Source organism: Gallus gallus, chromosome Z (genome assembly GCF_016699485.2).
Source record: "Gallus gallus isolate bGalGal1 chromosome Z, bGalGal1.mat.broiler.GRCg7b, whole genome shotgun sequence".
NCBI lineage: Eukaryota > Metazoa > Chordata > Aves > Galliformes > Phasianidae > Gallus > Gallus gallus.
In genome coordinates, this window is record NC_052572.1 from 68991792 (window position 1) to 69000962 (window position 9171).

At 42.0% G+C, this 9171-nt stretch overlaps 1 long non-coding RNA gene across 1 annotated transcript in view; it reads right to left on the reverse strand.

The window, feature by feature from the left end:
- LOC107052414 overlaps positions 1 to 1152 on the reverse strand; it is a 140584-nt gene extending 139432 nt beyond the window's left edge. The window contains exon 1 of the long non-coding RNA XR_005842965.2: positions 1046 to 1152. This is a non-coding gene — a long non-coding RNA (uncharacterized LOC107052414). The remainder of the gene's footprint in view (positions 1 to 1045) is intronic.
- Between the last annotated feature and the right edge of the window lie 8019 nt (positions 1153 to 9171).

Here is a 9171-nt window from a genome sequence, read left to right on the forward strand (position 1 = left end):
TCTTCGCCTTCTCCTCTGACCTAAGTGTTCCCTCTGCTGTTTCTCACTATCTTCCCTCCTCCTCTGCCTCCGTGGCATGTTTTGCCATTTCTTGCATTCATTTTCGTCAACTTTGCTGATGGACCTCTGTCCTGAGCTGTGTCCATTGGAGCCATTGGGGAAGATGGCATGTGGCAGCTATGGGTCTTTTTCCGCAGAGGTGACCACTACAGCCCCTGCACTGCCAACACCAGTTGGCACTGTTATCATCCAGTACAAACTCCTGTTCAGACCTTGGAAGAGCTCTTTACCCTGCAGACTCTCTTTTAAACAGGGTAGGAAACTCTGGTTGGTTTGCAGAGTTTCACTTGCCTGCTTGCTTTAAAAGAGAGTAGGGGAAGGGAAGAAAGGGGTGAATGCACTCACTGAGAGTTCATAGACAAAAGGCAGAGGAAATCTCTCCTTTGTGGGTTGCACTACAGGCAGTTGTGACTTGCCAAGGACCTCACCATTACTCATGACACCTATCATCTTGCTATTATGTCCTTCATTATTTCCTTCTATCTGTGGCTGTTGCCACCTCCTAGACTTAATTCTTCTGCTCCTCAAGTACAGTTGTCACGGAGTTATCAGAGTCCATGACAAGGGGGGGCACAAGCCCGGGAAAAAAAGGAAGGGAAAGGAAGGGAAAGGAAGGGAAGGGAAGGGAAGGGAAGGGAAGGGAAGGGAAGGGAAGGGAAGGGAAGGGAAGGGAAGGGAAGGGAAGGGAAGGGAAGGGAAGGGAAGGGAAGGGAAGGGAAGGGAAGGGAAGGGAAGGGAAGGGAAGGGAAGGGAAGGGAAGGGAAGGGAAGGGAAGGGAAGGGAAGAGGGGGTACCAGCATTGTGCCGCACGATCCGGCCGACCCCGGCCCCACAGCAGCGGGCGGCGAGCTCCGGGAGGAGAGGGGGAAGTGCAGAGGGCCAGTATGTGGGTTTAAAAAAAAAAGGAACATACCGGCAACAACCTGAGGAGGAACGGTAATTTACTAAATCCAACGATATCAAACAAAACGAGAGAGAAGAGTACCCGAAGTCCGAGCGAAGCACGTGCCTTTCTCCGCAGCGAGCTGAGCCGGCCTGGAAGGGGGGAGAGACGGCCAGCGTCCCGCCCGCAGCTCCACCTCACTCGCCCTTGGCGCCAAGTCCTCCGGGGAAGCTACCCCTCCCCTCCCACCAGAACACTCAAAACGCCCATAGGAGGCAGTAAACGGAACCAGAACATTAACTCTTTAACATCCACTGATTCACATGGTGTTCTGATGTGCAATTCTGACAACAAAAAATCGTCAAACCACAACAGGTCCAGACCTGCTCTCTCATCTCAAACGTTTGTGGGTAATTCCACAAGCATTGGTTGCAAAAAGTATGTCCAAATGTAGTTCCTTTCATACAAACCAGTATTTAGTACAATCAGTCACGACAAAATGTCATCTCTGGGGAATGCTGGAATTATTTTGACATCCTCTTATGGCCATTTTGCAAGCATACTCAATGTAACAAATCCCTCATGGTTCTGTAATGCTTTTACCATGTCACCCAAGCTCTTGTCCCCTGCCGGGTGACAACAAACCTACCGCTATAGGTGATGACCAAGCCATTGCTCCTTGGCCTTCTGCTTCTGAGGAAAGAAGAATTGAAAGGAATTCCCTCCCCTCCCCTGTCCTCTCCTCCCCTGTCCTCTCCTCCCCTGTCCTCTCCTCTCCTCTCCTCTCCTCTCCTCTCCTCTCCTCTCCTCTCCTCTCCTCTCCTCTCCTCTCCTCTCCTCTCCTCTCCTCTCCTCTCCTCTCCTCTCCTCTCCTCTCCTCTCCTCTCCTCTCCTCTCCTCTCCTCTCCCTTCCAATCCCTTCCTTTCCCTAGAGCTAAACTAGCAGTTTTTGCAGGTTTTTTCTAGTTCCAGTATGATTCTAGATTCCAGGTCTGTGATTCTTGAAAGACAGTGAATCACAAGTTAAAATAAAAAAAACCCTTTTAAACTATGAGTAATAGTTTAGTGCTCTGTGCTAATGCTAACTTAGTAGTTCCACAATAGTTTCAACTATGCTAAAACTCACTTTCCACCTCTTCTTGAAAATTGGCTTTATATATCCCGTACCTAGCAAATAGCACATTCCTGCAAATCATGTCATTACACAGAATTTCTGTCTCTTCTAACATATGTTTTGTGACTCAGACCAACTTTATTTCATAACCAAACATAGGTTCCTTTAGCAGCATTTATAACCAGAAACAAAATATCAATTAAGCATCTTAGCTATCCAGTCTGATACCAACTCTTAGGTCCTCATGTTATTTAATCTATGAAGGCTTATAAAACGTGTCAGCCATGCTATGCTTTCATCATTTTACTTATCGCCCACTTTCTTGGTAAAAGAAATGACTGACACTTATACTGAAATTAAAATTTATTCTGTTGCTTTGGTACCGAAATGCTAAAGAGAACTGTACATGTGCAGTAAGATTAGAGATACAGCTTACTAGGATGCATCATACATTGTAAAGGCAAGAGCCACTGATCTGTCCACATGTACAGTAAGACACAAGGATGGAAGTTTTTGCATCTCTTAAACATATTAGAAGTACATTATCTGCACCTGCAGATCAGCTCAGGCCAACCAGTTGACAAGAGAGTGAATGGTTTAATCTCAAGTAAAGTAAGCAAAAGTACTTCATGGGTCAGGAAGTTCTGAAATCAAGCTGATTTAGTCCAATTTTCAGTGTTCCAACTTGACTTCAATAGCAGCATGGATCATTCTGAAAATAAACTGTGACTGAATAAAACATTTTTCAGTTCATAAAATTAAATACTGGGGAAGATAATCAAAATATGGCATAGATTACAGAATAGATTACAGAAGTAAAAGGAAAGAAAGATAGTTAGGAGGGGAAAAAAGTCTTCAGGTGGGGGAAGGCACTCTTCTTTCTATTTCTAGTCTATCCTCTGCTTCATCAGAGAACACTTGAAGCACTCCTGAGCTGTTTCTTTGTCTCCTGGTGCATCCAAAAATACAGATGGAAAGTACTGATGGGAGCCCTCTCTTGGGCTAAGTGAACACTCACACTGTTTTCCCTGGCCCCATGAAAAGTCAGGTGTCCACACAGGTGGCAAGCACTGCCAAACACCACTGGGAGACAGCTCGCTCTGAAGAAGGGAGGACCCAGACCTTTTGTAGAGCACAGTTTTATGATGTGCAGAAAAGAAAACTTGTTTGTTAATTAGCCAGCCAACAAATTCTGCACGAGCTGCGGCTTCTGTGTAGATGCAGCTCCACGAAGAGCTCACTGCTGTTGGCAGACCTCAAGGAGACATGGCCAGATCTTCTCCCAGCCTGCGTGGCTAACCTATCATCTGATGGCTGCAAGGTATGAGCTGTCTCCCAGTGAATCTGTTTCTAATTTTCAGATTTTAAAATGATGTCACTTGCTGTTTTAAGCCCTTCTTTTCTCATTTTTTTTTCCAGTCCCCAGCAATATTCACACACAATGGCTGGGGCCATTGGAGAGCATTGTCCTTTTAAGTCAGAGAAAACGAAATCCTTTTTACAACCTCTTTCCAGAGCAAAGTCTCTTACAACCTAGATGTGTGTCTATAAGCTTCCCTCACACTCTCTTCAACACATCTTCCCACTGATGAGACGGCCTGAGCTTCATACAGCACACTAGGATAGGTCTAGTTATTCTGGTGGCACGGGGACAGAATACTAAAAAGCCTGAAAATGCATGCAGCCCTGAGGCATTAAAAAGTGTTTGCAACAAAACCAGCAGTGATACAAAACAGGAGGTTTGGGGTTTTTGTCACAAGCAGTGAATACTCACAAAAGAGAGCTCTGATCTTTCAAAAAGCTTGTGAAGTAAAAACAACTCCTGAGCCACCTCTGGCTTCATCTCAGCAGAAAAAATTGAAAGCTTTATTTTGAAACTAGCTGAAGTTCATTTACACAGAGGAAACAGCAGGTTTAACTGCTTTGATGTCTGAAGTACAAAGCTGATATTTTAGGCATTGTTTGGGTAGATTGAGCTAAGGAGAACGCTCACACTATCTACTGAGAAGCAAAGCACTCAACCTAGCATCACTGCAGTGAAAAATTGCCAGAGCCATACAGCCGCTGGCGCAAGACAAAATACATTTGAGACTGGGTTTTTCTTTTACTGGCATGGAAATCAACTCCATTATGAACCAGAAGACTGTTCTAAGAAGTTCAATTTAAGAAAAACCTTTTAGAATTTGCTTCCTTTTTAACATCAAGAAGAAGAAGAAAAAAAAAAAAGCAGTTCAAAAATGTTTTCATTTCAGGAAGTAGGATTCTCTGGGTCATCAATAGTAGGTGAAGGGAAGGAGGAAGGAGACAAACAAAACAAAACAAAATAGGCACTGACTGCACCGCTCAGCTTAGTGTCATCTGCAAGCTTGCTGAGGGGGCGGTCAACCCATCATCTATGCCACAGATAAAGATCTTAAGGAGTACCAGTTCCAAGACAGACCCCTGGGGGACACCACTCATGAAATCACTCCTCTCAAACCAAGACGGCAGCAGAGAAACCTGAAATTGCACTCATGCATATTGCTATTATTGGCAGTGTAAGAAAGGTGAAAATCAACCTCTAACTAAGGTCTTTACAGGCACAGGTAGTTCCTCAAACCATCTGTATTTTCTCTGGGCAGCCTGGTCTGGTGGTTGGCAACCCTGCACATAGCAGGGGGGTTGAAACTCAATGATCATTGTGGTCCTTTTCAACCCAGGCCATTCTATGATTCTATATGATTCTACGATTCTATGATTCTCACATATAGCAAAGGTATAATACATAGCTCATCAAGAAACACATTATAACTCTCAAGTAATTCCTCTATTCTTGTCATCTGTGTACAAGATACTCTGATTTTTCTAAACACTTCTTCATTGGTCACAAAGGAATTTTACAAAATCTTTTCCACTCACCTGTACATACCTGGACTACAAACACTTGATAAAATATTGTAAATTGTATCTTTTTCATTGAAACTCATTGAGCCATATTCCGTATTTCACATCCCAGCAACATCCATCACACACAGAACAGTAATAAACTGATTTGTTTTCACACACAAATTATTTTGATGCACCCTCTCTGAATGGGGAAATAGCACAGAAGTGCAAAATAGCACAAAAAACACGAAGAAAAACAGAAAAACACTGCCTAAATTTGGTCATTTATCCTCCCATTTTATTTCAGCATATGCTTTCAAATAAAGGAAAAAGGGTTAAATAAATCTTTATTCTGATTTCCCACCTGAGTCATTCCATCAGCAGCGTCCACAAACTCCCCCTACCCCAATTCTTCTGCTTCATTATTTATATTCCTGTGTGAAAGAACATTATAATCAGTCATCTCCCACAATTACATATTTTTTCTTTATCCTTTACTTTTTTTATTTTGGGTCTCCTCTGAATTGTTGGCTGACAAGTCTGTAAGTATTAAACATTACACGGTTTGGATACAGAAATTACTTAAACATGACTATAACAAATATGTTGCCAATTCTGTTGTCTCTTGAATGCTTAGTCATGTAGCCGAGTTGGACATCTTCACAAAAGTCTGTCCACTACCTCTTTACCACAGGAAAATGGTCATCAGGAAATTAGCATTTACCTTTTACAGCCTCCTTTCAAATACCTGGTGTCCCACTGCAGAGCAGTCTGCTGCTCACTGTCATCCACAAAACATGAGTCAGTTGGAAAGAAACTTCATCTACTTATAGGGTTTGATTAAGTTCCACGCTCTCGGGGCTGATAGGCAAGTTGGATAAATTTGCTCAGGACTGCAGGGTCTTTCCACTTATTCCCTCTAAAGAGAATCTGTTTCTTCATCTTAAGTACGTGAAATTACAGACATATTCTAGCTAGCTCAACACATCAAATCTTGGCCAACTGATGCCTTGATTGCCTGCCCAGCACAATGCAGTTTGCTTATGGAGAAGTACTCAAGGCAAGTATTATCCCAAATTCTCCACAAGCATGGGTGAACATAGCCCTGTGAAGATAAGGTTTGGACTACTACTAATAAAAATACAAATATGTTTTTTTGTTTTTTTGTTTTTTTCCCCAGAAATGAGAAAAATTTACATCATCCATAAAGTGAATGCACATGGTGTTGTAAAGCTAGTTTTAAAAATGATAGCAAACATAGGGAGCTAATTAAGAAGGCAGCCAGAATTTTAATTAAAATTTATTACCTGATAATTGATGTAAGAATGTACTTCTAGAAAACAACAACAACAAAAAAAAATGTGTCCAATTACAACTTAGCTATTTTATCTGAAACTTACTGCTAATTAAAGAATCTCAAAACATGACAAATTTACCCCATTTGAACAAGAAAAGGAATGCTGCTTTCCCATAACAACATGGCTCATTCACAGTTTGGCCACATAGATGCAAAAATTAATCCAGTCAGAAGCTCTGTAATTAAATCCTACCAGTTGAAGGTGATGCCATTTTGTTGGGCTGGGTTGTTTTTTTGTTTGTTTGTTTGTTTGTTTTTGTGACAGCTTCTGCTAATAAGGTCAGTTGTCATCAAAGCAAGACAAAAATTTACTGGATAAATTTTTGTCAAGTGGAAAAATATTTCAACAACTGTTGGAGAATTTAAAGAAATTTAAAGAAATATGCTGCTTGGAAAAAGTCTGGGATAAAGTTTGTGATATGGCTGAACTACTACGTGACAGTTCATTTTCTGAAGCTATTTTTCATGTTATTTGGTAATACAAGATAAGATATAAAAGGAAAGAATGCGTTTGTTCCATATAAAAAGAAACTTTTGACTGACTGAAATGAACAAGAACAATAGCACTGAACAAATGCTCAGCAACTTCAGTGCTGTGAAATTTTCATGTGATTCCTCTGTTCTGAACCAGAACACTGTTTTCAGAAGTTTGGGTTTTGCACAGCAGAAATATAGAATAACATTTTATATTTATATTTATATTTATATTTATATTTATATTTATTTATATAATAACAAGGAGAGGATTGGAAGAGGAACACATTTTCAGTATAAAGATTTCCTAAACACACTCATTTTCAACAGCTTGACGTAAGAGATTTCCATAGCAAGGGTCAGATATACACAGGTAGACCCCATGTGTCTTAGAGCTGCATTTCACTTCCAGAGCAACACAAAACAAGGATGCTTGTCCTGCTTATCTTAGTAGTGATCTCTGAAGGCTGTGCAGTAGCTTTCACAGCCTATTGCACCCTTCTACAAAACTATTGAGACTCTTTGCAAGCTCCACTGTTTTCTCCCATGGAAAGAAGTATTTGTTGCTTTCTTTAAACACTGATAAGTGGCAACCCAGAATTGAGATGGTAATCGATCAGATCTATCCCAGTCCAATACAGATTTTAGAGAAGCACCCTAAAGATCTAAAAAAGAACATGATTTCTTTAGTTTTGCCTTCTGCAGAACCTTCAAACGCAGCATAGGAGTTGGAAGTGGATGGACTTCAGTCGCTCCAGCCTGAAGCAAGATGGAAATAATAGCTGCGGGAGGCACCTTTTGTCCAGTGTGCAAATTCCCTGCTCACACTGGGAGTGATACCTGGTGCCTGTGATGCATCAGTAGCTTCCTTTCGCTGCACCTGGTTAGGAGCATGCCTCTTCTACCAACGTAGGCTTTTTTTCTGCACCAAATTATGCCCAGTGATTTTCCCTTGCTGCTTGCATATTGAAGTATCCACTGCAGGCCACAGTGTCTTCATATCTATTGCAGCAATTCTGGTCTAGGTTATCCAGATTGTTAGCTATAGTAAACCCTGGATTTTCATACAGATTAATATAATCTGAGCAAATGTTAAACCATTGTAATTACAGATGAGGTGCAGCACAGATCATGTGAAAACTGCTAAAAGATAGCTTTACATCTCCTTTTACATTTCCCGTCTCTTTTTAATCAAAGGTCAGCTACAGCAGGAAATCTGCACTGCTGGCTTTAAGAAAGGCTGTGAAGAACCATGCTTTTTGTCTTGCAAATGACATTTCTCAGTTGACAAAGAAGGATGCCTGTTAAGTTTCACAGACTACAAGGGAACCAGGGGGCTGAGGAAGTGTTTGGAATTACAAGCACATCCAGCAGCATTTCCTAGAGGCACAGCACTTGCATCAGAGACTGATTAGCTCCTATTCATAATGTGTTCCATTAAGACTTAAGGGAAACAGCACTTTTCAAGAAAGAACAGCAGATGAGTAACACCATGCTAGCCTGACACCAAAAAGAACAGCACAAAACACACCAAGATTACCCAGCATTTCAGAAAACAAGCTGAACAAAAGGCTGTAACGTGCTAATAATTCCATCTGCATGGATATAGTTCTGTTTTACCTGGAAGAAGTAAACCTACTTACAGCACAAAGACTCTTCCATTAATGTAGCCCCCTGAGAAGGAGAGGCCCACAGGCTACCGGAGCTGCAGGCCATGTCACACAGCCTGTGTATCACAGAGGAGAACTGGCCAAGGTGAGCAGTCCTCTGCTTTCCCCAAAGCATGACCTGAATGGTGTGTTAAACCAGAGGCTGGGTACCAGTCTGTCACTTGCAGGCCAAAGATAAAAAAATTCTTAGCCCTCATACTACAGTTCTTGGATTAGGGTGTGGAATGCACTGGTGCTTTCTTTGATGTACACAATCGTAGAATTTTTACAGCTGGAAAAGACCTCTCAGGTCTCTCAGATCATCAAGTCCAGCCTCAACCCAGCCCACCATGCCCACTAAACACATTCCGCAGTTCCACACCTATGCATTTCTTGAACACTTCCAGGGACAACCTGTTCCAGCCTGTTCCAAAGCTGGATCACACTTTTTGAGAAGGTTTTCCTAATACCTAACCTGAACCTCCCCTGACACATGTTTAGGCCTCTCATCCTATTTCCAGGTAGTTATAAAAGCAGTAAAGTCTCCCCTAACCCTCTTCTTCTCTGGACTAAACAGTCCCAGAACCGTAGGGGAGCAGAATAGGAACCTTTCACTTCTGTCCAGTGATCTCACAGCAAAGAAAGCACTGTCCTGAGCTATTGTGATCACCCAGAGAAAGGAGCTTTCCTGTGATGAAGAAGTTGCAGTCCCAGTCACAGCAGGCAGCAGGGGCTGGCAGTAACTCCTGTGCAGTCACACCTTTACCTA